The sequence below is a fragment of the Coenobita brevimanus genome, chromosome 51 (genome assembly GCF_032717465.1).
Source record: "Coenobita brevimanus isolate Jiangsu-jjx chromosome 51, ASM3271746v2, whole genome shotgun sequence".
Taxonomy (NCBI): Eukaryota; Metazoa; Arthropoda; class Malacostraca; order Decapoda; family Coenobitidae; genus Coenobita; species Coenobita brevimanus.
Genome location: NC_137004.1, coordinates 23,155,117 through 23,182,671, shown reverse-complemented (window position 1 = coordinate 23,182,671; position 27,555 = coordinate 23,155,117). Strand labels below are relative to the sequence as shown.

Sequence of the window (27,555 nt, the reverse complement as noted above, 5' to 3'; positions counted from 1 at the left end):
ACTGAGGTGGTTTGGACATGTGAAGAGAATGGAGAATGAAAGACTGACTAAGAGGGTGTATGTAGGTGAGGTGGAGGGAGGGAGAGGGAGGGGTAGACCAAGGATGAGGTGCAGGGATGAAGTTGAGAGGTATATGAGGGAGGGGAGAAATACACTGAGGTGGTTTGGACATGTGAAGAGAATGGAGAATGAAAGACTGACTAAGAGGGTGTATGTAGGTGAGGTGGAGGGAGGGAGAGGGAGGGGTAGACCAAGGATGAGGTGGAGGGATGGAGTTGAGAGGTATATGAGGGAGGGGGGAGTGAGTTGGGGGGAGGGTAGTCAAATGGTGGGTGACGGGGCGACTTGGAGGCGTTTTGTCTGCGGCCACCCTTCGCGGGATTAGGGCGTCGGTCTATAGATAGATAGATTATCAGACGAACCTTTATGTATCTGGATCTTGCAGTATTTAAGGGACTATATACTGCACTGGTGAGGCCTCACCTAGTATACGTAAATCAGATGTGGTGCTCACATCTGGTTAAGGATATAGAGGCCTTAAAGAATGTGCAGAGAAGAGCTCCCAACTGTTGCATCAAATAAAAAGACCTCCAATATCAAGAAAGGCTTGAGAAGCTGGACTTACCTACGTTGTCATATAGAAGAGCATGAGGTGACGACTGAGACTTTCAAGATTGTTGGCGGTATATAAGACCAAGACTGCAGTGAAGGGATCTTCCGTTTGAGGGAGGATGGCATCACAACAGGAAACTCACAAAAGCTCTACAAAACCAGGGCAAGACTTGACTTAAAGAAGTCTGGGAGGCCTTTGTAACTGAAACAGAACAACATTCCGAAACACTAAACAGTACACCCATCACAAACATCAACACCGCTGTGAACACTTTCAATACAATCATACAAAATGCAGACAAAAGACACATCCCTAGAGGCAACAGAAAGAAACACAACCCCAACTTCACACCAGAAATTCAAGGCCTCATCAGACAACGGGACACACTCCGACGCTCCTCAACACCCCATACACAAGACACCATACAACAAATACAAGAACTCAACACTCAGATAAACAATAAAATATCAGAACAGCAAACACTAAACTGGAAAAATTACCTCCAAACACTTGACCACAAAACAAACATCAGTAAACTCTACGAAACACTAAACAGCATCACACTTTCCAACAGCAACAGCACACAATCACACGCTGCCATCTCAACAACAGACACCATACCCTCTGACAAACAACAAGCAAACACTCTCATCAATCACTTTTCACAAGTCAGCCATCTAAACCCCCATCCGGAAGACCGACGTATCATCCGATCTAAGAGACAGTTCCCCACAGACCCAAACTACGCACCTTTCACTTACAACCAGATGAAGCACATCATTAACAACCTCAAGCACTCATCTGCCTGTGGACCAGACAACATAAGCAACATTCACATTAAACACCTAGGACCACAAGGCATACAAGCACGCGCCAACATATCAAACTACAGCTACTCACACAACATAATACCCAACATCTGGAAGCATGGCAATATCATCACTATCCCTAAACCCAACAAAGACCTCATGTTACCCTCCTCACATCGCCCCATCACACTCCTCTGCACCCCCTCTAAAGTCACTGAACGACTGGTGCTACAACTAGTCACACCTCACATTCCCCTAGCCCAGTCACAACATGGCTTTAGGCCACTACACTCCACAAACACCCTTCATACAGACCTTACATGGGGAGTTTCTGATGGCATGAATTCAGCTAGTCCACCACACAGAACACTTCTAGTCACACTCGACATTAACAAAGCTTTTGATGCCATCCCCCGCCACAACCTCACAAACAAAATACTCAAGACAAACATGCACAATAACACAAAAAGATGGCTGGCAAACTACTTAGCAGGCAGATGTGCACATGTAACATTTGCCGGTCAGTCTTCTAACATCAGAAGCTTCACAAACGGCGTCCCCCAAGGATCTGTTTTGTCCCCTACACTCTTTAACTTATACATGCATGACGTACCCACACACCACAGATACACATAGCTTCCTATACAGATGATATAACACTTACATATACGCACCAAAATGCAAACACAGCTGCACACATCATTCAACCTTACCTCAACACAGTACACGAATGATTCACCATAAACAGGCTCAAAATAGCCCCAGCCAAATCTACAGTGACTCTTCTCACAAACTGGACAGCAGAACACATTCACATCCCACACCTCACCATAAACAACACCCCCCTACCACACACACACACACACACACACACATACAGAATCCTTGGTGTAACATACAATACATCAGTGTCATTTAAACAACACATCACAAACATTAAAAATAAAATAACACCAAGACTCAATGCTTTGAGGTCACTAGCCCATACAACATTTGGACACAACAAAGAAACCACCACCACAGTATACAAACAATACATATGTTCAGTGATGAATTATGCAAGCCCTGCCTGGGCTTCTAACCTCACCAAAACTCACTACAACACTCTACAGACCATACAGAACAAGGCCCTAAAAATAATCACAGGCTGCACAGCTACTACACCCACAAACCACCTACATCAAGAAACCAAAGTCCTCAAGGTCAAGGATCATCTAGACATGAGAGGCACCAAGTTTCTTGCTGCAGCCTCCACAAATCCACAACATCCACTACAGTACATGGCAGCACATCCACCCACACCAAGGAACATCAAAACAACACCCAGCACATGATACCATACACAAATACTGTCATCTCTCCCCCCTCGCCCACCTCAGACCAGCTTCCAGGAGCATATCCACACTCAGATCGCTCGCCGCTCCATTCAGTCACTTAAAGACAACACACAGCTGCATGCATGGCCTCCTGACATCCACCCTTCTGAATCCTATCTTCCTCGTGAGGACAGGGTCCACTTGGCCAGGCTGAGATGTGGGCACCATCCAGCCCTCTTAAGCTACCAGAAGAGGCTGGATGACTCCGTTGCTGATGCCTGTCCAGGATGCAACACAGCACCCCATACTATTAAGCACATTATGGAAGACTGCATTGCACACAATCACCTAGGCCAACAACACAACATACTCTCTTTAAGAGCTGTGTGGGAAAACCCGGTCTCAGCCATGGCCTTCCTAAGGGACTCGGGGCTGTTCGGCCAGACTGGTTAGGGAACAACTACTACTACTCACAAAAGCTCTACAAAACCAGGGCGAGACTTGACTTAAAGAAGTATTCGTTTTCCCATTGGGTAGCTAACAACTGGAATGACCTGACTGATTAGGGGAAGCAGTGGCTTAGTCGGTAGAGAGGTGGCCTGCAGTCCTAACGGACCCAGGTTCAAATCTCCCACTGGGGCATGGAACAGTATATGGATTTGAATTTTATAAAAGCAGACTTCATTGATCTGCTAGAAGATCCACTGACATGCCATAAAAATACCCCTGCTAATACCAATACATCAGTCCTGTATGAGACAACCCTAGCATGTATTCAATATGGACGGTGGGTGTTAGCCCTGAAGTGATGACACATAGAGGTATATGGTATGTAGGAGGACTACTCGGCCTTGGGAGCAGGGTTTGAAGTCTATGCCTAGAGTTGGTCACATAGAAAAAAAAAAAAAAGAGAGAAAAAAATCAAAGCAGAAACTGTAGAAAAGTTTGAAGTGAGCCTGGACAAATTTTGGAAACACCAAAGTCTGGAATACAGTCATTACTCGTTTTACGATGATTCGGTTTACGATAATTCGCTACAATGATAATTAAAAAGTTCCACCCCAAAATTCGATTTACAATAAGTTTCCCGCTATAACGTTTTTGCCATTGGAAAGTGCCAGGCACACGCAAGGTGACCGTCACTTGTCTCAGGCAAGATGGCAGCCCCAGCGTGCAGGCATTGTTATGGTTCAGGTCCTGCCACCCCTTCAAAGCACTATCTTTTCAACTTGTTCATGTGTGCCCCCCTGTTATCGTCACATCCCAGCCAAACATCGTACTACAGTACTGTGGATTTGTGTGCCCAGTGGTAAGGTCAGTGCCAGTGTAGGCCCCAGTGCTATGGTTGGTGCAGGTATGGGTCCCAGTGCTAAGGTTGGTGCAGGTATGGGCCAGATTCCCCTCCCCCTAACTTGTTCCTGTCTGACTCAGAGGCTGACCACTAGTGCCTGTAAGCACAGGCTCTCTCCCAGCCTCGGGGGGGACGACTTGGAGATGACTTGGACCAACACAGTAAGGAATGATGGTGGGTTGTCATTTATGGTTCAGTCTTGGTTAGGTGACTTTGGGAAGTTGAGCTGACGTAACCCCCCTTTTATAATGGGTTTCAATCTCCCGATTTACGATAAAATCGGTATATGATAAGGTATGACCTGACGTAACCCCATCGTAAAACGAGTAATGACTGTATAATTATAAAGACCAAATAGCCACCTCACGCTGCTGCCACCCAAGTCATACTAATATAGGGGACGACAAATTGGGAGACCTGGAGACACAGGTTTAACCTCTTCCGGCATATCATCTACAGTAATCTATGATATTAAAAGTGCTGATTCGGTGTCGTTTCACTAAATGGCCACCAATTTAGTATTTTGTCACACTGGTATTATGGATGCAGGACAACCTTTAAGATGGTATGATTACATTTTGAAGGTTAGTTTGAATGAGATGAGATAGTTAATGTCATGGGGAGTCTGGAGGTCACAGCCCCCCAGTTTGGATAACTTTTTGGTGTTGTTTATTGTGATTCAGTCAACGTCTGCCTTCATTTTTATTACAAAACAACCAGTAAGATACGACGTATCTTATGCAGTTTCAAAGTTAGGTATGAATACAATGAGATGGTTACTATTGCTGGGGGAGGGGGGGGGGGTCTGGTGGATTCAGCCCCTCAGTTAGGATAACTTTTCCATTGTTTGTGTGAACCAGTTTGTTTCTACCATAATTTCTTATTGATATTAACACTCTAAGCCATGCTCCCTCACCTAACACCCCAAATTCCTCACTAGGCCCCAGTTATTGTCAGAGAAGAAGGGGGGCATAACTTGGAAACAGGTGATTTGTGACACTTGTGGAGGTTAAATATGATAGAGTTGCAACAAAAAACACCAGAAAAACATATAGTATCATCATAATTTAAATTCATGATTGTCCAAAACAGTAAATTGACTGAATTTTCTGGACCGGAAGTACCTAAACTACTGTGCATCTGAGAACATCAAACTATGATGACAACACAGATGCTCTGGTCACCTCCTGAGTCATCCCTCCATAAAGATGTTATGTAAGGTGAATGAAGGCTGGGGGTGTTTGCAGGGACAGAGCCCCCCAGTTAGGAAGGGGGAGCCTTCATTTCATTTATTTTTATATAAGTTTCAGTATGCATGCATGCATCAACCTTGGTTGCCTAATGACTTTTCTCCATGCTACTCATCTCATACAACCTATCTATTCAGCTCCTTATTGCTGAGGACACCCTGAATGATCTCATCCTAAGTCTGTTTCAGGCTGCCTCTCGCAACTCTATCCATAACCCTTGCCTGGCTAAGTCTTCGTAGGGTAGTTTACCTCCTCCGAAACAGTGTTTTATAACCATTGTAAATTGTACCTCATATGAGGCTTGCAGCTTGGCCTGTGCAGACCTTCATTGGGCCTCATATTAGATCTTCAGCTTGGCAGGGGTTACTCTTCACACCTCTCACTCTCCACTCCTAGGTGTCATCCTCCATCCTCTCCACGTGCCCAGACCATCTCCGTTCAATCCTTTTCATCACATTGCTAATACATTCAAGTCCCATACATCCTTTCAACTCCATTTAAGAACGCGCTACAAATCCATCTGATTATCATCATCTCTGTATGTTTAAGCTTGTGAATATTCACCTATACCGGTACTTTCGAAGTCTGACTACCATACAGCATTACATGCTGCATACAAGGACCACTTAGTGCCAAGGGAGAGTCCTTTCAGTATTAGGAAAGGCAACAGCTCCCAGAACTTTTTCCATTCACTCCTTACCCTGGCCACAAAGCTAGCTCCAGCCCCACCTCCAACACGTACATGTCCCCCAAATGACAAAACTCCTCACATTCAGCAACTCTCCAGTCAGTCTAACATAACCTGCTGTCTTTGCGAAAAGCCAGCACGGAGGTGGGCGGGTAGTCTGTGACACCAACGGCATAACATTAACAGTGGCCCATATGAGTTGTTGTTAGGGAACTTCTTGTCAGGAAAACTGGTCCAATACAAAGGAACTGGGCAACTCACACGGCCAGAATACTGTACCATATTATGGTCGCATGGGATTCAGTTAGCTCTATTTATGAGGTAGAAATGAGTCTCTGTGCTTACTAGTCAAACCCACGCTCCAGTATGACATTTGGCCATCAGCTGAGCAGAAGGGGTTGGGAATCTCTGTTAGGTTCAACATACTATAGCTTGGTTTAGCTGAGACAGTGCTTAATCACCAGTGAAACTTCTTTCTTAAGTAACTTTAGGGTCTTTAAAACTCTGCAGATGATTTAATTCAGTCACTGACTTGATATCTAGTTTTCCTGAGGATGACCCTGCCCACAGGGTGATCTCTGAGAGAATTAACCTGGGGTGGAGGAGAACAAGGGGAAGGCCATGGAATTCTTGGCTGGAGCAGGTTGATCACTTAAGTCAAGAAATACTTAGAGGGGGAAGAGTCACTGCCTGAATGGTTGCACAATGGGACCTCTGTGGGTGGAATTTGAGGGTGAGTGAGGCTCTGCAGCTCATGGCATTTGCCTGTATACAGTACAGTACAGGCAGACCCCAAGGTACGATACCCCTAGATGCGATACTCCGGCATAGCGATGGGGGTAGAAATACCACCCTACCCTGCCGAATGATGAGAGAGGTGGGTGTGAGTTGGGAGTAGAGCAGTGAAATGGCTGGGGACAGGGTGACGTGGAGGTGATTTGTTTGTGGCCACCCCAAATGGGATTGAGGCGTCTGGCAATAGATAGATAGATAGATTTTTATGATATTTTAGATTTGAAATTTGTGTTTAGGTTGATTTATAAACTGTTTTTAGACTTCGATTAATGTGTTTTAGTCATAGGTGGGGTGAATTTTATCATTTTGGGGTACAGTTTACTAAGTTGATTTTTTCCAGACATTTTTCATGCAGCGAATGATGAGGTGAAAGAGAGAGAGATTGTCTAGGTGCTTGAGGGTGTGAAAGTTGATGTATGCGGAATAACTGAAACGAAATGGAGAGGTGAGAGTGTGAGAGAATGGGAGTATGGGTGGGGTATATGTGCAGGAGTAGGTGAGAATGAGAGGGCAAAAGGAGGAGTATGTATAGTTGTGAGTAAAAGATGAAAGAAGAGCATAAGAGAGTATGGATTAGTTGGGTCAAGGATTGTGTGGGTAAGATTGAAAGTTGGAATACAAATGTGGGCGATTGTATGTGTGTATGTGCCAATGCAAGATCATGCAAGCAGAGTCAGAGAAGAGTTCTGGACAAATGTGGAAGTGTGCATGGAAAAGTTTGGAAGGAATGAGAGGGTGTTTTTGATCGGTGATATGAATGGTTAAGTAGGGAATGTGAAGGTGGATGAATAGTTGGTGAGTGGGGTGTGCCTGCTGAGATAGATGAGAATGGCAGTGCATTAGTGGACATTTGTGCTGGGAGGGGGTTGGTGATAGCCAATACCCTCTTCAGGCATAAAATGATCCACAGGTATACATGGCGAGAGATGAGAAGGGTGGGTGGTGAACTGAATAAAAGGAAGGCAATGATTGATTATGTGTGTGTGGATGAAAGGATGTGAAAATGTGTAATGGATGCAAGAGCTTATAGAGGTTGGGGGAGTGGACTTTCTGACCACTTCTTGGTGGTGGCCAGAATCAAGGTCCAATTAGGATGGAAAAATAGAAGAAGGGAGGGACGGGAAGAAGGAGTATTTGTAAGGAGAGTGGAAAGGTTACAAGAGGATGAGAAAAAGGCAGAGTATAAGAGAGAAGTGGAGGAACGATTGGGCAAATATGAATTGGAGCAGATGGGGGACGTGGAAGGTGTGTGCAGGATATTTACAGAAGAAATATGTGCAGCATGTGATGTGTGTGGAATGAAGAGAAGGAACAGTGTGGTGGAATGCAGAGGTAAGACAGGCTGTGGCACAAAAGAAGAAAGCATACAATGAATGGATGAGAAATAGGGGCGTAGAAGAAGTTGAGAGGTGGAAGAGAGAGTTATATGTAGAAAGAAAGAGAGAGGTGAAAAGATTAGTAAGAGAGTAAAAAGAGAGCGGATGAGGAATTCGGAAGGAACTTGAGTGTAAAGTGGAGGGACTGTAAGAAAATGTTCTGGAAAGAGGTGAAAAGAGTAAGACAGGGTGGAAGTGAAGTTAGCAGGGGAGTGAAAGATACAAATGGTAGATTACTAGTGGAGAAGGGAGAAAAAGTGAGCAGATGGAGAGAACACTTTAAGGAATTGTTGAACATAGAGGATGGAAGTAATGTGAGTATAAGTGGATGGGGAATGGCTGGGAGAAGGAGGGAGGTGAGAAGACAGGAAGAAATCAGTAGGATAGAAGTTGTGGAAGCAGTGAAGAAAGTTAAATTGAGGAAAACCCCAGGGATTGATGTAGTGTGTGGTGAAATGCTGAAGTACGGGGGAGAGATAGTAGTAGAAGGGATGTGGATGATGTGCAGATTGGCCTGGGAGAAAGGTAGAGTCCCGGAGGATTGGAAGTCAGGTATAATTATTCCCCTGTACAAAGGAAAAGGGGAAAAAGAAGTGTGTGGTAATCATAGGGGCATCTGTCTTCTTAGTATAATAGGAAAAGTGTATGGTAGGATACTTATTGACAAAGTTAGAGAAAGAACAGAGGAATTAGTTGGAGAAGAACAGGGAGGCTTTAGGAAGGGAAAAGGTTGTGTAGATCAGATATTCATTTTTAGATCTTTAGTGGAAAAGTTTCTAGAGAAGGGAAAGAAGTTGTATGCGGCTTTCATGGATTTGGAGAAAGCATATGACAGGGTGGATAGACAAGGATTGTGGAAAGTATTAAGAATATATGGAGTAGATGGGAAGTTGATGAATGCTGTGAAGAGTATGTATGATGGTGCTAAGGCTGCAGTGCATGTGCATGGTGAACTGAGTGAATTTTTCTCTTTGAAGGTTGGGTTGAAACAGGGATGTGTCATGTCTCCAGGGTTGTTCAATCTGTACATGGATGGGGTAATAAAAGAGATACAGTACAAGGTAGGGTAGTGGATGTTGGAGTGGCCCTGGTGAGAGAGAGTAGTGTTTGGAAACTCCCTGTACTGTTGTTTGCAGATGATAATGTGTTGTTGAGTGAAGATGAAGGAGAGCTGCAAGGCTTGGTGGATGAGTTTGGGAGAATGTGTAAGAAATGGAATCTAAAGGTGAATGTAGGAAAGAGTAAAGTGATGGTCTTTGAGAGAGGAAGTCAGTGAATGTACAGCGAGGTTGGATGGTGAGAAATTGGACCATGTGAGTACATTAAAGTACTTGGGTAGTGTGATGAGTAAGGATGGAGGTTTGGAGGGTGAAGTGCTTGAAAGGGTACAGCAGGGAAGAAAGGTTGCTGGTTCCTTGAAAGCAGTGATAAGAAGCAGGGAAGTGAGCATGGAAGTGAAAAAGTTACTACATGACAGTATTGTGATACCAACTCTAACGTATGGAAGTGAAGCTTGGATGTTGCTGGAAGGACACAAGTCAAGAGTGAGAGCAGTGGAAATGAGTTATTTGAGAGGAGCCTGTGGAGTCACATGGAGAGAGAGGCTGACAAATGAGAATATAAAGGAGCGTTGTGGTGTGGATGTGGATGTGATGGGAAGCATTAGGAGGAATACACTGAGGTGGTTTGGCCATGTGGAGAGGATGGAGGGTGAAAAACTAACAAAGAGAGTGTATGTGAGTGAGGTGGAGGGGGGAAGAGGGAGGGGGAGGCCGAGGATGAGATGGAGGGATGGGGTGGAAAGGTATATGAGAGAGGGGGGAGTGAGTTGGGAGCGGGGCAGTGAAATGGCGGGAGACAGGGCGACGTGGAGACGATTTGTTTGTGGCCACCCTGAACGGGAGTGAGGCATCTGGCAATAGATAGATAGATAGATAGATTTTCATATTTTATTTTTGGGTTTAAGTGAGTTATAAAATACTTTTAGGCTTAGTTTAGCTTTATTTTTTTATAGCAGTTTGGGGGTTTAGGTTAGCAAGAAACTTGTTTTTGGACTCAATTGGGTGGGTTTAGGACTTGGTTGGGGAGAAACCCAAGGCTCAAAAATGCATCCCTATACTTTACATGTTAAATCTACCCCAAGATGTGATACCCCGCCTAGCGATGGGTTTTTACTTAACCAGTTGCTTCGTTAAACTGGCGTATGTCTTTATATATATACTGTATATATATATATATATATATATATATATATATATATACAGTATATATATATATATATATATATATATATATATATATATATACACACATACATACATATATAGTAATCCCTTTAATATCCGGACGCCCAATAACCGGACACCCCACTACTCAGATATTTTGGGCCTGGGACTTCTGAACCCAAAAATTGCCCAAAAACATACCAAAAAAAAAAAAAAAAAAAAAAAAAATCCAATTTTTTTCACCTGTAATTTGAACTTGGCATGCGGTGCCAAACAGCTGTGTTTACATACAGCAGCGCGGCCCCTTCCTTCCTCCCCTCCCGAGTTACCACCTAACTACCACCCTGAATAGATGCTCATCGCAGTGAATGCTGCACGTGCTCGTTTTTGTGAATAATCTGCAATACCTTGCCGCTAGACTGCATGGGAATTTACAATGTTGTGCAGTGTTAAGAAATTAGAATTTAGAGTGCAGAGGATTAAGTACGGAGTGCAAACTGGCCTTGGTTTAATCACGCTTGTTCTAATGCTGTCCGCAACAAGGAGAAGGCCAATAAAAGATACCGGAGCCAACCCACCCCTGAATCACATCTTTCTTATGTTTCTGCCCAGAATCTTGCAAAGGCTGTTCTTCGCTCTGCTAAAAAAAATTTCATCTGTACTAAATGCTTTCAACTCTCCAACTCGAATTCTTCTGGCACCTTGCCAAAAACCTTTGTAACATCCTTCCCTCCTCTTTTCTACTCTGATGGCTCTGTAGCTATTTCTTCTACTGATAAAGCAGATCTCTTCGCTCATAGTTTCCCCTCCATATCCACCTTAGACGATTCCGATGTTGTTCCTCCATCACTTCCCCCTTCTGACTTCCTCATGGCTGACATTAAGATTTCGTCAGCTGATGTATTTTCTGCCATCACTGGCCTCAGTACTAACAAGGCATATGGGCCTGATGGAGTCCCTCCTGTTGTCCTCAAGAACTGTGCTTCATTGCTTAGGCTACACTCTGCCAAGGTAAATGCACTCGCCTTTGTCTTTCAACTTGTACCTTTCCTTCTTGCTGGAAGTTTGCTCTCATTCAGCCAATCCCAAAGAAGGGTGACCATTCCCAACCCTCTAACTATTGTCCAATTGCTTTAACATCCTGTGTCTCAACAGTTTTTGAGTCTGTTCTTAACAGAAAAATTTTAAAGCATCTTTCTTATCACATCCTTCTTTCTGATGGTCAGTATGGGTTCCATTAGGGATGCTGCACTGGCGATCTTCTCACCTACCTTTCAGACTCCTGGTCATCCTCCTTTAGGGACTTTGGCAAAAGCTTTGCCATTGCACTTGACATCTCAAAGGCTTTCGATTGAGTCTGGCATAAATCTTTAATTTCCAAACTGCCCTCTTACGGTTTCTATCCTTCTATCTGTGCCTTCATCTATAGCTTCCTTTCTGTTCATTCTATAGCTTCTGTTGTAGATGGCTATCGTTCTTCTCATAGATCTATCAACAGTGGTGTTCCTCAGGGCTCTGTCCAACACTCTTCCTTTTATTCATCAATGTTCTTCTAAGCTGTACATCTAATCCTATCCCCTCATATGCTGATGATTCCACCCTTCACCTTTCCGTTTGGTTTCTGCAACGACCATCTCAGCAGTTACTTCAACAAACAAGGGATGAGGCTATGGCACACCTAATGTTTGACATAGCTCGTATCTCTGACTGGGGTAAAAATAATCTTGTTTTTAATGCATCAAAGACTCAGTTTTTACATCTATCAACCGTCAGAATCTTCCACAGGAGTACCCACTAATGTTTACTCTATCAGCCTGTCAAAATCTTCCACAGTAGTACCCACTAATGTTTAATAACATCCAGCTTAGTCCTGCATCATCCTTGAATGTGCTTGGGGTTTTATTTACTCGGGACTTATCTTGGAAAGATCATATTAAATCTCTTGTAAAATCTGCATTCAAGAGATTAGGTGTGCTAAGCCAACTCCATACCTTCTTTACCCCTGCACAGTTGTTAACTTTATACATGGGGTTTATTTCCCCCTGTTTGGAGTATAATTCTCATGTGTGGTGAGGCTTCCCACGTACAGCTCTTCTCAATAGGGCGGAGTCAAAGTCTATTTGTCTCATCAACTCTCCTCCTCTTACTGGCTCCCTTCAACCTCTGTCTCTTCGCCACACTGTTGCCTTTTTATCTCTTTTTCTATTGCTACTTCAGTGGTCACTGTTCCTCTGAACTCTACCTCTGTGGTACAGTGGTAGAGTGTGCGTTTCGTACATGGGTGAGCCAGGGTTTGCGCCCCACCAGGGTAATGAACTTTGGGAGTGTTGACCCGGCCACATACTGCATTGGCGGACACAAGGGATGCTGTAGTTGAACCAGTGTCGCTTACTATAAAGTATGCTTGCATCCAGTTGGCTTGCGCGTGCCAATTACACTTGGTTCACGGACTACACACACATCCAAAGCCACTCCAACACTACAATTTACACTTACAAGCACTTCTCACCCTACATACAATCTCTACCAGACAGCCTAAGCCACTTGGTAAAGATACATTGGCTGTATCATCCCGACTTCGGTCGTGATAGGCCGATCCTGCAGTGGATACTCAAATGGCTGATGATGATATTTATACAGTAAAACCTCGATCCAACGAACTTCAGTAGTCCAGAATTCGCTTTTATCAGACTTGAGGAGCTACTGGACTAAATTGCTCTATATTGGAAAAAGTCCGATAAAGCCAGAAGCAGTCCAGACTGCCTGACCACTTCAGCTGTGTTCACCACAATAAGGTAAATAAGAAACATATTTATCAGTGTACAGTACAGTATTATTATATATATCATGCTATTTGATTATTGTAGTGAAGTTATAACACAGTATGGTACCACAATGGTAGTTATTCAGTTTAAAAACTGTTCAAGAGATCTGGACTAATGTCTGATATTGGAAAAAGTCCAGTTTAGCAGGGGGAAGTCCGGATGTCGCTTTTATTGGAATTTCGCATTTTTCGGAATGGTTTGGGCCCCAATTAGTCCGTTATAGTGAGGTCGTACTGTATATATATATATATATATATATATACTGTATATATATATATTTATATATATAGTAGAACCCCGGAATTCATACACAATTCATTCCTGGAGGCTGTACAAGTTGCGAATTGTTTGAAAACCGAATCATTTTTTTCCATAAGAAGCAGTGTAATTTGCATTTATCCGTTCTTTAGTATGGTTGAATCGGTAGATTTTGCCATACTGTAATGAATGGCAAGATCGGAGACACGCATTCCACTTTCAAACTTTTGCAATGAGTTCTTTTTTCAGCTCAATTGTTGTTCTCACTGCGTTACTTTTAGCTCCAGCTGACTCACTAATCTTCTTAGGGCCCACGATTATGTACAGTTTCCTATCGAAACTACGTAATTCATCACAAAGTTTAATTGAGCCTGTTACTATAAGTTGTTTTGGCAGGGGGGGACAGTTGGATATGGGGGTGTTGGTGTGGTAGTTGCGGAGAAATGGGTGGAATAGGCTGTGTCATGAATGTTATAAGAGTAAGCGATAGGATATTGGTAGTGAAAATTCTATTTAGTAGAAAGATAGCTGCAGTTATATCGGCATATGCTCCACAGGCAGGATTGGATGAAGCAGAGAAAGATAGATTTTGGGATGATTTAATACATGTAGTAGGTGGTATGTGGGATGATGAGATAGTGGTTTTGGGAGGGGACTTAAATGGTCATGTAGGTGAAGCAGCACAAGGTTATGAAGGAGTACATGGGGGATGTGCGTATGGTATAAGGAATGCGGACGGGGAAAGGATACTCGAATTTGGGGAGGCAACGGACATGATCGTGTGCAACACGTATTTTAGGAAAAGAGAGAGTAGGTTAATTACGTATGAGTCTGGGGGAAATAGCAGTCAAATACATTATTTTCTGGTTAGGAGGACTGATAGGAGGTTAGTGAGGGATGTTAAAGTTATAGGAAGTGAGGAGTTTGTGTAGCAGCACAAACTATTGATTTGTGATATGGTGCTTAAAGAACAAATGATGAAAAAGAGGACTTATGTACCTAGGAGGAAAATATGGAAGCTGAAAAACCAAGTAGGAATAGATGCCTTCTGTCGCAAGATGAGAGTGGTGGATGAACAGGAAGCTGTAGACAGCCGTTAATGAACAGTACAGAGCCCTCAAGAACAATCTCTTAAGAATTACTGATGTAACATGCAGTTGGACAAGAGGACCACCAAGATATAAAGTAACTTGGTGGTGGGATGAGGGTGTAGAAGCTGCAGTTAAGGAGAAAAGAAGGCTTTTCTGGGAATGGAAGAAGGGTGGTAGCAAGGGGGAATACTTGGCTGCCAAGCATAGGGCTAGAAGAGAGATGCACAGGGCGAGGTCTGAGTCACAGAGATTATTACTTGATACCTAAATCATGGGCAAGGGAAAAATATGATATTTAAGGTGGCAGATCAGATGAAGAGGGATAATTGGGATATTATAGGTGAGCAGTTGTGAAGAATGATGAAGGAAGGGTAGTGGTGATCAGTGAGGATATTAACGATGCATGGAGAGAGCATTATAGCTGGTTGTTGAATGAGGAGCTTGACTGCGACAGGGAAGGTTTGGAGCCAGCAGATCCAGTGTTTGGCCCTTGGCCTCTGATTGATGCTGCTACTGTGAGTGAGGCAATAGGCAGGATGAAGATGGGGAAGGCAGCAGGTGTGTCTGGGTTGACTGCCGAAATGTGGAAGGCCTCAGGAGATATAGGGGTGAGTTTAGTCACTGACTTGATAAATAGGATTACTTATGAGTGTGTAGTCCCAGATGATTGGCTGAAGAGTGAAACTGTAAATGTGTATAAGGGAAAGGGTGATGCCCTGGAAAGAGGAAATCATAGAGGTATAAAGCTTTTAGATCAGATAATGAAGGTAATGGAGAGAGTTTTAGAAGGTATGATTAGAGAAAAAGTGAATATTGATGAGATGCAGTTTGGGTTTATGCTAGGTAGGGGGACCACTGATGCCATATTCATTGTTTGACAGCTTCAGGAAAAATATATTGGTAGGAGAAGGGATCTGTATTTTGTTTTTGTTGATTTGGAAAAGGCCTTTGACAGAATCCCTAGAGAGGTGGCGAAGTGGGCTATGAGAAAGCTTGGCTTGGAGGAGTGGCTGGTTAGGGTGATTATGGCTGTGTATGTGGGCGCTTGCACCCAGGTAAGAGTGAATGGAGATTTGAGTGATGAGTTTTCCGTGAATGTTGGTGTGCATCAGGGGTCAGTTTTGAGTCCCATGTTGTTTAGCAAGGTACTTGAAGCCCTCTCATGTGACTTTAGAAAGGGACTCCCGTGGGAGATGTTGTATGCTGATGATTTGGTGTTGATTGCAGAGAACGAAAGGGAGGCGGAGGAAAGGTTTAGGAAGTGGAGAGATGGTATGGGGCACAAGGGCTTAAGGGTAAATACAGATAAAACAAAAAAGATGATATCTAGGGTTGGTGGCAGTACTGTCAGAGACGAGGGAGAGTGGCCATGTGCAGTTTGCCATAAGGGCGTGGGAAGTAATTCTATCTTGTGCGGTGTTTGTGATAGATGGGTGCACAAGAGATGTAGTGGTATCAGAGGTATACTGCGAGATAATGCTGATTTTATGTGTACGGCGTGTCGGGGAGAGCAGGTGGAAATTGTCAGGCATGAAAGGATTGAACTTGCTGGTGACTCTCTTGAGTGTGTGGAAGAGTTTTGTTATTTGGGAGACATGTTGTGTGCTGGAGGTGGGGCTGGAGCTAGTTCTGTGGCTAGGGTGAGAAGTGGTTGGAAGAAGTTCAGGGAGCTCTTGCCTCTTCTGACATTGAGAGGGCTCCCCCTACGTGCTAAGGGGTCTTTGTATGCAGCATGTGTTAGGAGCGTAATGCTGTATGGTAGCGAGACCTGGGCAGTAAAGGAGGAGGATATTTGCCGGCTCAGACGTACAAAAATGACAATGATTAGGTGGATGTGTAGTGCGTCCCTGCGTCCAAGGTCTGGGGGGGCTGGGTTTACGATGGAAGAGTTGAGAGGTAGGATAGGACTGGAGTGTATTGATGTTGTGATGAGGAGAGGTAGATTGAGATGGTTTGGACATGTGGAGAGAATGGGGGATGTTAATTGGGTGAGGAAGGTGAGAAGTGTTAATATTGGTGGTGGGGTTATGAGGGGTAGACCGAGAAAGACATGGGACGAGGTAATTAAGTGTGACCTCGGGGTTAAGGGACTGAACAGGGAGGCTGTGATGGATCATGCAGCGTGGAAAGCCACCATTAGGTGACCAAGGCCAGACGCATGCAAGCATGTTGGAGCCTTTAAAAACCAAATGAAACGAAACATATGACTGATGCATAGCTGGTGGAAGACAAAGATAGACTGGCAACCATGTGGCACCTACGATGCCGCATCTCTTAGTGCGAATAACGGATCACTGTACGAAAACTGGAGTGATTTTTGGGAGAAAAAGCTTTACAAAAACCAAGTTGAACATGTAGAGAGGTATACAAATTCTGGGGTTCCACTGTATATATATATATATATATATATATATATATATAATACAGTATATATATAGATAGATAGATAGATACAGTATATATATATATATATATAGATAGATAGATAGATAGATAGATATATTTATATACAGTATATATATATATATATATATATATATATATATATATATATATATATTTATATATTTATATACTGTACAGGTATATCTATCTATCTGTCTATCTATCTATCTATCTGTATATATACATACACTATACGTATACTTACTGTATATATATATATATATATATATATATATATATCCTATATAAGGGATTATGGCATCTGGCAATAGATAGATAGATAGATTGATAGATAGATAGGTAGATACTGTATATCTATCTGTCTATCTATCTATCTATCTATCTATCTATCTATTGCCAGACGCCTCAATCCTGTTCGGGGTGGCCACAAACAAATCACCTCCACGTTGCCCTGTCCCCCGCCATTTCACTGTCCCGCTCCCAACTCACACCCCCCTCTCTCATATACCTCTCCACCCTATCCCTCCATCTCATCCTCTGCCTCCCCCTCCCTCTTCCCCCCTCCACCTCACTCACATACACTCTCTTCGTCAGTCTTTCACCCTCCATCCTCTCCACATGACCAAACCACCTCAGTGTATTCCTCCTAATGCTTCCTATCATATATATATATACTGTATATATATATATATATATATATATATATATATATATATATATGTGTGTGTGTGTGTGTGTGTGTGTGTGGTAGGTGGGGGCACTCACCATCCACTCACTCAATGTTGTGCTGCCCTCGGGTTTCTGCCCTTTCCTCTCCATCCTTCTTTTCTTCCATTCACTTCTGACTTTCTTTCCTTCATTCTTTCCTTGTCCTTCTGCCTATGGGTGACTTTACTTTCTGTCGTCTGTCTTTCCTTCATTCTTTCCACTTCCTTCAGCCTGTGGGTGACTCTACACTGAGTGACAAGCCAAATGGTTTCCTGTGCACCAGGAAACTATTTACTACGCTGGGTGGTAACCATATAACCAAATTTTGGCGCCTGGTGGTTTAGTGGGTAATTATTGCACTCCAATCAGATTGAGCAGGTGAAGGTTTATATCCAAGGGGTGGTTGGGGTTGATTGCTCAAGTAGTGCCACTCAGGGATGAGTGAGGCTGGTCACTCTCATCTTAAATGTCGGGACCAACTGCCTAGCCCCGGGCTCCTACGCTCCTCATGTGGCAATGTAGGATTGGATGATGGATGGATATATATATATATATATATATATATATATATATATATATATATATATAATGTAGTATATATATACAGTAATCCCTCCACTATCCGACGTAATAGAGCCAAAGGCACGTCTGGAAAGTGGTCCTGTCCGGATAGTGGGCACCAGCCTCCTGGACTGGTACTTATAGACCCTAACCCAGCCTAACTTTGAAAGCCACCTAAATAACTCCCTACCGGACATGCATAGCACCTATTTAAACCTGTTTAAGACCCTATTCACACCAATAATGGACATAAAACATGAAATAAATGAAAAGGAACCAAAGAATGAGGAATTAGAAGTGACTGTATCTCAGCCTGGGTTCTTACATCACATTTGTGGCTGCCTTTCTAAGGTTTTGGCAGTGGTGAAAATGCTCCTGAAGCATGTACAGTAATCCAGTGTTGTGCTGCACTTAATTCTTTGCACTGTGAATTATAATTGTTTAACACTGCACATTATTCTTAACTGCACAGCTGCAGTTCTAACCGCCAGATACACTGCCAGTTTGCACTCCACAGTTGATCCTTTGCACTCTTAAGTTCAAATTTCTTAAACAGCACAACACTGTAAATTCCCATGTGGTCTAGAGGCGAGGTATTGCAGTATATTCAATGTTTATTCACAAAAAACGAGCACGTGTGGCTTCCAGTGTCTATTCACAATCAAAGTTAGAGAGTAACTGTTGATGTCTGAGAAACAGAGTTGCCAGATCGCAACGGCCACATTACCAAACTCCTCAACTTTCATTACCAAATTTAACTTTTCATTACCAAATTTGTAAAGCTAGCATTTATTCTTCACTAATTATATATACAAGTGGAAATACATGTAATCACTCTCCTTATAATTAACAGCATGTTAATTATTTTCACACTATGTAGGGTAGCAGATTAATCAGAGAGAGCAAACAATCCACCATCTCCATCCTGTGTATCCTCATACATGTGAAAAATCCGACGGTAATGCATTATTCTGATTCATTACAAAACAAATTTTCCATTACCAAATTGGCCCACATTTGGTAATGAAAAATAACAAACGGCAACCCTGACAGGGAAGGGGGGAGAGGGAAGGAAGGAAGGGGTGAAGGGGCCATGGTGTAAGCAGCTGTTTGGCGTCGTGCGGCAATTTCAAATTACGGGTGGGAAAAAATTTGGATTTTTTTTCTTTTTTTGGCTATTTTCGGTTCCGATGGTCCAGGCCCACAATGTCCAGTAAGTGGGGATGTCCAGAAAGTGGGCGTCCGGAAAGTAGAGGGATTACTGTATATGTTTATATATATATATATGTATATATATATATATATATATATATACATATATATATATATATATATATATATATATATATATATATATATATATGAATCATCATCATCATCAGCAGCCATTTGAGTATCCACTGCAGGACCGGCCTATCCCGACCGACGTCGGGACTATACAGCCAATGTATCTTTAGCAAGTGGCTTAGGCTGTCTAGCAGAGATTGTATATAGGGTGAGAAGTGCTTGTTAGTGTAATTTTAGTATTGTAGTGGCTTTGGATGTGTGTGTAGTTTGTGAACCAAGTGTAATCGGCCCGCGCAAGCCTACTGAGTGCAAGCATACTTTATAGTAAGCGACACTGGTTCAACCACAGCACCCCTTGTGTCCGCCAATGCAGTACGTGGCCAGGTAAACACTCCCAAAGTTTATTACCCTGGCGAGGCTCGAACCCTGGTCCACCCGTGTACGAAACGCACACTCTACCACTGTACCACAGAGGCTTCATATATATGTATATGTATATATATTCATTCATTGATTGCCAGACGCCATGTATCCCACACAGGGTGGCCAAGGGCTTAGAGTTAATTGTTTTTACAGGGAGGGGCACTAATCCTCCACCAACCCCACTTCACACGTAGGGATGCCAACAGCATCTGGTGTTCCCAGGCGGTCACCCATCCAAGTACTAACCAGACCCAACGTTGCTTAACTTCGCTGATCGGACGGGAAGCGGTGTACTCAACGTGGTATGGGTCACGTGTTGGACCAAAAACGTGTTGGACTAACAATACAGCTTATGGGGAAAAATGAATTATGTCAGCAAACCTCGGAAAAGTCACCCTAAATACCTACCATATACCTATACATATATTGGTACTATTGTAATTATAATAAACGGTACTGTGCTATGAATGATAACTAACCTTTTAGGATAGTGTTGGTGGGCTTGCTGGGAATGGAAGGTGGTATCCAAGGCTGTAGTTAGTCCTACTGGGTCCCCGGAGGATGGCTGCTGGCGTCACTAGCGGGTAATGGCTGTTGCTCCTCCTCAACCTCCCTCATAAATCCTTCGAAATCACACTCAGAATCACTATCTTCGTCCATAGCCATGGAAGGTCCTGCTTCTGCCTGTCCTAGCCCTGTAATCCTCGGCAAAGTGCATGCTTCTCACACTGTTGCCAGAGCCCCGTCTCGTGACTGTGGAAAGTGATCGCTGTTGCTGACTCGGTGGGGAATAAGGAGAAGCAACTTTGTTTATAAACTGGTACGCACGCCGATGAGAAGGGTTTCAAAACGATTGATATTTATTCTAAAATATTAATATGTATTCAGTGTCAGGCTAAATGGTCAATGCTGTAGTATGATACATTCTCTGTCGAGTCGCCTGGGTTTTGGTCACACTGTTTTCCACGTCGTATGCTCGGCAGGAATCCATCCAGATGAATTCCAAATGCCCGTGGTATCGTCGGCAATTTTACCACGTTACCGTTCCGATTTACTATCGTATCCTTGGCAAACCTGGTATGAAGTGCCGTGTGATAGCCTTCGGCTGCCAGGATCTTGTCTTAAGTTTTTTATTATGATCACGTTGGCTTCATTCATGTCGTAGGCCTTGGCAGTGTCAACTTTCCTCTCCCCTTTCTTCTTCCTCTCGATGCTTTCTAGCTTGGTGGCCTGAGGGAGGTGCCGACGCTTCTTAGGGTTCTCAGAAGGCTTCCTAGGCATCGTGAGCAGGGTAAAATGCAGTAACAAGGGCAGAAAATCTATCTATCTATAGCCCGACGCCCTAATCCCGCAAAGGGTGGCCGCAGACAAAACGCCTCCAAGTCACTCTGTCACCCACCATTTGACTCCCCTCCCCCCAACTCACCCCCCTCTCCCTCATATACCTCTCAACTCCATCCCTCCACCTCATCCTCGGTCTACCCCTCCCTCTCCCTCCCTCCACCTCACCAGCATACACCCTCTTAGTCAGTCTTTCATTCTCCATTCTCTCCATGTGGAGCAGAAAATGCAGCAAGAAAAAAGCACCTTCCAATGCAATTATGCAACTGAGTAGCTCTGTGGCGGGAGAAATGTAAACAAAACATCACGTGACACCAGAAGCGTTTTTAATTGGGCGGCATCACGATCACGTCACGATAGTGGGCGGGGAAGGCTACTTGGTCAGAAGTTTTTCATTGGCTATCATCATCATGGGAATGTCCAGTATGACCGTGTTGGACTGGGGATGATCGTGCTAGAGTGAACTCTGCGGATTTCGCCCACTTCTCGGAGCTCTGTGCGTGTTATGCTAACACATTCGTGTTGCAGTAATTAAATCGTATTAAATAATACTAATTAATTGTTCTCCGTGCTGGACCCGAATCGTGCTGGACTAACGTGTGTTGGACGCGAGGGTACTGTATATATATATATGTATACAGTATATATATACAGTAGAACCTCTCTCATTCGGACTATATGGGGGGAAGGGTTGTCCAAATTAGCAGATTGTCCGGACCATCAGGGTAATCTCCAGTTCATACCAAACTCTATCTACATACGGTATGTTTGTTAATTATTAACATATGTGGCATATGTCAATCCTACGTAACTGCAAAAGATGAAAGGATACTAAAATAACAAAACTAATCATGTATGATAGTTTTGTATTGCTTAATTTACAAGTAAGGCCATGACAAGAAACTAGCCTACATTTTAAATTGTAGTAAGTGACTAAGGCCCGTGTAGGCAAAAAAATTAATTAATTAATTAACTAATATTTGGAATAAAAATAAAATTTATGTAGGCAAAAAATACATTGTCATCTTTGGCATATTGATAACACCCATATGGGCAAGAAGCTAATGTTTGATGTACAAGTAAAGCACATTTAAGTACAAAAAATAACCTACAGTAATCACTAAACACTGCAGAATATTCTGACCCATTTCTGTGTAAGCAAACTCCTCCTTTTAACACCTTTATTCATTGTAGAAGCTACACTTGCATTAAGGGGCATGGTAAGGAGGATTAACTTTTGACATACAGCGTAAAAATATAAATGGTTGGTGAACTAGTTGATGGAACGAATGCTAGCGTGTGTTTAAACAGGCGCCCATGTTGCGACCTAGCGTGATCTGAGACTAAACGAATGACGATCGCTTTCCGCGCCGATACTGAAAATGACTTTAGAATTACTTTCAACATATTTTTGGAGCTTATTATTTTTAAATTTTGTCCGGATTAACAGAAATCCGGATTAAAGGGGTCCAGACCAAAGAGGTTCTACTGTGTGTGTTTATATATATATATATATATATATATATATATATATATATATATAAAGTATATTTATATATATATATATATATATATATATATATATATATATATATATATTTATATACACTGGTACACATTAAGTGCATTTCCTCATGAGCATAACTTTAAATTTTTATCATTATCCTTCTAATCTGTGTATTATGTGATGTGTATGTCTCTTCTGGTATTTATCCTTCATTCTTTACAAAACTTGAGTGGTACAAATACAGCAGCTTCTGTCAGCCAGCAAATTAAATTACTGAATGATTGAATTTACTTTGACTTATGACATTAAACTTTGCTGTAGAGTATATATATACTGTATATATATATATATATATATATATATATATATATAAATATATATTTATATATATACTGTATATATATATATATATATATATATACACACTGGTACACATTAAGTGCATTTCCTCATGAGCATAACTTTAAATTTTTATTATTATCTCTGTAATCTGTGTATTATGTGATGTGTATGTCTCTTCTGGTATTTATCCTACATTCTTTACAGAGTAATGATTGAGTTTACTTTGACTTATGACATTAAACTTTGCTGCAGCTAGGTTTAAAATATAGACAGATCTTAATAAAAACAGGACCACTTTCCTGACAGATTTGGCATTCTTTTGCCTAAGAATCACTTTGGTTATTTTTCAGAGGGCAAAGAAGAACAAACAAAAATGTCCAGTGGTTTAGAACATTTTTAATGGTGGTGAAATGGGTGATGTACAATGGATATACCGTAAAGCTCAGTAAGAGTTCCACCAGAGACATTCCAATTTTTTTTTTTTTTAAGTCATCCTCATTAGGTCATCATTCTCTAGCAACTTTGGTGCCACTGTAAATGTTTCTCTAAATTTTCACTGTCTTCGTTATGGTGAAAATGCGTAGTCATCTTTCCACACACTCTTATCATTTGCTGTCCAACTTTCTAATTCAGTAATTAATCAGTATTTTTATCATAATATTCAAAACAGACCAACTCTGGCACAGTCTTCTTTTGTTTGTTTTTCCCCATCCCTTCAACCTCTAATCTGACAAAATCAATGGATTGTACTATCTTAGAAAGCCTGTATCTTGATCCTTGAAACCTTTTCAGGTTTTCATCATTTCTTTCCAGAATTGTAAAGTTAATTGTGTTCCTTTGAAACATTTGATTACACCAAAAGATTTTGACATGTATAATTTTGTTAGTCTTGTGACATTTTAGAGTTTATAAGGAGTTAGTACAGTCATTACATGAGCATAAACATCACTCTGATATTGGACTGCCAGAACAGTTAAGAGTAGTGATCATCAATTCAGATGAGTTTTTGTTAATTCAATTGCAGTGTTGAGTGTGAAGCCTGTAGATTTTATTGTACATTATGTCCATGTTATAAGTCACCTTTTTGATGCTCATTTTAGTATTAGGCCACAGTAAATTACATGTAGTATTAGGCCACAGTAAATTACAGGAAGGTTGCCTCTTAATGTTCAGTTGTTACCCATAAAGCTGATCTGCTAGTTCTCCTAGTTTATAGGACTAGTTGCATGGAAAAAATTTATATTTTGGAACTCATTTGTGACTTTAATAAGGACCTCCTGTGTTGTGTACTGGGACTGGCAAGCATTGCAGGGTATATTACCATCTAGTAAATACCAGTTGTTACCATTGTTTTATGGAAAAAAAAAAAAAAAAGATAAAGAAGTACCTGTTAGACATTTAATTACATGGCTGCATGATGCCTTACTGACTTCAAAATCTCTATTGTTACTTACCTCTTGTTCATATTACACTTGAACCTCGATTTAAGGGACTAAATGGGGAATCAGCTTGTCCCTTACTTGAAAATGTCCATTGTTTTACCCTGTATAAAAACAATTTTATTATGAAATGCAATGATTGTTTCACTTACCTTACTTATTTATATGATTATGAATATTTTTTTTTGTGGATACTGTATAAAGAAACATATTAATGTGTATAATCTAGACATTACGTATCATTTTTGAACGGTCTTGTCCATTTGTCAGGTAGAATATGAAATCCCCTAAATCTGAAATCCTTTAAATGGAGGTCCCTTGAATCGAGGTTTGAATGTCTTGGTATTATTATTATTATTATTATTATTATTATTATTATTTTTGTTGTTGTTGTTGTTGTGGATGGGGGCTTCCATTATTTAAACACTCATTGTAGAGATGCCATATGATCTCTACACTGAGTGACAAGCCAAGTGGTTTCCTGTACCTGGGAAACCATTTATGACGCTGGGTAGTAACCATATAATCGGTGTTCCTGGCAGGGTTAAGTGTCACCCAAACTCCCCTATCCAAAATCACTTAATCATGGCAGTCATTTCAGAGAGCCTTGGAGGGCCCAATACTTGCCTAGGGCTCCAACCAAATGAGCAGATTCACATGGTCATGTGGAATGTGAGAGGTGTGAATGAGGAGAGCAAGAGGGTGGAAGTGGTGAAAATGTTCAAGAGTGCAAGGTATGCTGTGATGGCATTGTGTGAAACGAAGATGAAAGGGTGTAAAGTGGAGGAGTGGGAGGGTGTGAAATGTGTAAGATCAGGAATGAATGGGTGAGGAAGATGCAAGGAAGGAGTTGCTTTGTCGATGAATGAGGTGTGACAGAGTGGAATGAGAGACTACAAATGTGTCAGTTCAAGGTGTAAGTTTGTCAAGTTCAAGTCTGAGAAGATGAAAGTGGCAGTGATTGTAGCATATGCACTGTGTGAGGACAGGTGTGAGAGAGAGAAAGACAGGTTTTGGAATGAGCTGGATGAAGTAGTGGGAGAAATGCCCAAGAGCTATAAAGTGATCGTAATGGGTGATATGAATTGAAGAGTAGGCAGTGGTCCTGAAGATGACATAAAGGGTTTTTATGGAGTTCCAGGAGAAAATGATAATGGGAAGCGGCTAAAGGATATGTATCAGGAGAGGAGGCTGTGCATTTGTAACTCATATTTCAAACACAAAGATGCACATAAATATGTATGTGTAGAGGGAACAGGGATCATGTTGAAAGAAGCCTGATTGATTACTTGCTCGTAGAGAGGTCGATGATGGGAATGGTTGCTGATACGAGGACTGAGAGAGGACAATGTGGAGGTCTGTCAGATCATATGACTTTGGTATGCAAGATCAAGCTGAGAGGAGTGAGGTGGATCAGGAGAGAAAGGAGCAGTCAAGGAGAAAGACCGAAAGTTGAGAAGCTGAGACTCAAAGAAATGGCAGATGATTACAGGACCAAAGTAGAGGAGGAGTTAGAATCAGTGAATTGGAATGAAATGGGTCTAGACAGCCTGTGGAATGCATATAGGGATTGCTTAGTTAAGAATGCAAAAGCGGTGTGTGGTGTGGCAAGAGTAACAACAAAGAAGAAAGGTTCTGCATGGTGGGATGAGGAGGTTAAGAGAGTGGTGGAGGAAAGGAGGAAGAAGTGGCTAAAGTGGTTACAAGACAGGGGTTCAGTTGAAATAAGAACTGAATATATTGAGAGCAAGAAACACGTAAAGAGACTAGTGAAGAGAAAAAGAGTGAGGTAATTTTTTTTATTTTTTATTTTTATTTTTTTTTTTTAGCAACAGAACGGATCCAGGAAGAAAAATGAATGCGAACTACTCTGAAAATAGGAAGTTATTCTGGAAAGAAATGCAGAAAGGAAAGCGGAAAGAAATATGATGGTGTGGAGGATGTAGGTGGTAGATTATTAACCCCTGGAGATGAAGTATGGAACAGATGGAAAAAATATTTTGAAAGCCTGGTGAATGGGAATAGAGAGAGCAGAGTGGCTGTAAATATAATTGGTTTGGGGGGACTGCAGAGAAGGAATGCAGTACCAGGAGACGTGACACTCGCACAGGTGAAGAGTGCTGTGAAGTAACTGAAAAATGGGAAAGTAGCTGGAGTTGATGAGGTGTAAGCAGGGATGCTTAAGTGTAGTGGAGAGAGTGGAATGAAGTGCTTGTTGGAGATATGTAAGAAGGCATGGATGAGTGAAACTGTGCCTGCAGAGTGGAAAAAGGCTGTGATTGTACCCCTGTACAAAAATAAAGGTGAGCAAAGTGAGTGCAAGAATTATTGTGGCACAAGTTTATTGAGTGTGGTAGGGAGGGTATATGGAGGAATTGTTATAGAGAAAGTGAGAGAGATATCAGAAATCCTAGTGAGTGATGAACAGGTAGGTTTTAGGAGTGGTGGAGGATGTGTGGATCAAAAATTTGCAGTGAGACAGATAGCAGAGAAGGCTTGTGAGAAGGACCATAAGGTGTTATGGCATTCATGGATCTGGAAAAAACAAACGACAAAGTGGACAGAGAAAGATTGTGGAAAGTTCTGCGCATGTACAGTGTAGATAGTAAACTGCCAGGTGTCGTCAGGAGTTTTTGTGATGGTAGTGAAGCATGTGTAAAGGTTCATGGGCATCTAAGTGAATGGTTGACGATTGGTGTGGGCATGCGACAAGGTTGTGTGATGTCCCTTTGGTTATTCAATATATATATGAATGGGGTGATGAGATAAGTAAAAACATGAGTAATGGAGAGAGGAATGGCATTGGTAATGAATGGTGATGGATGGAATATCTCAGATTTGTTGTATGCTGATGATGCAGTACTGTCTGCAAGTACCGGGCAAGAACTTGGTAAGCTAGTGCAGAGTTTTGCTGAAGTCTGTGAGTGTCATGCCTTGAGAGTAA

At 42.0% G+C, this 27,555-nt stretch overlaps 1 protein-coding gene and 1 pseudogene across 1 annotated transcript in view; one reads left to right on the top strand and one right to left on the bottom strand.

Annotated features, from left to right (window-relative positions):
* Nucleotides 1-27,555, top strand: part of LOC145400251 (zinc finger matrin-type protein 1-like) — a 288,463-nt gene that overhangs the window by 19,236 nt on the left and 241,672 nt on the right. The window lies entirely within an intron of this gene.
* LOC145400324 (5S ribosomal RNA) lies at nucleotides 20,180-20,298 on the bottom strand (annotated as a pseudogene).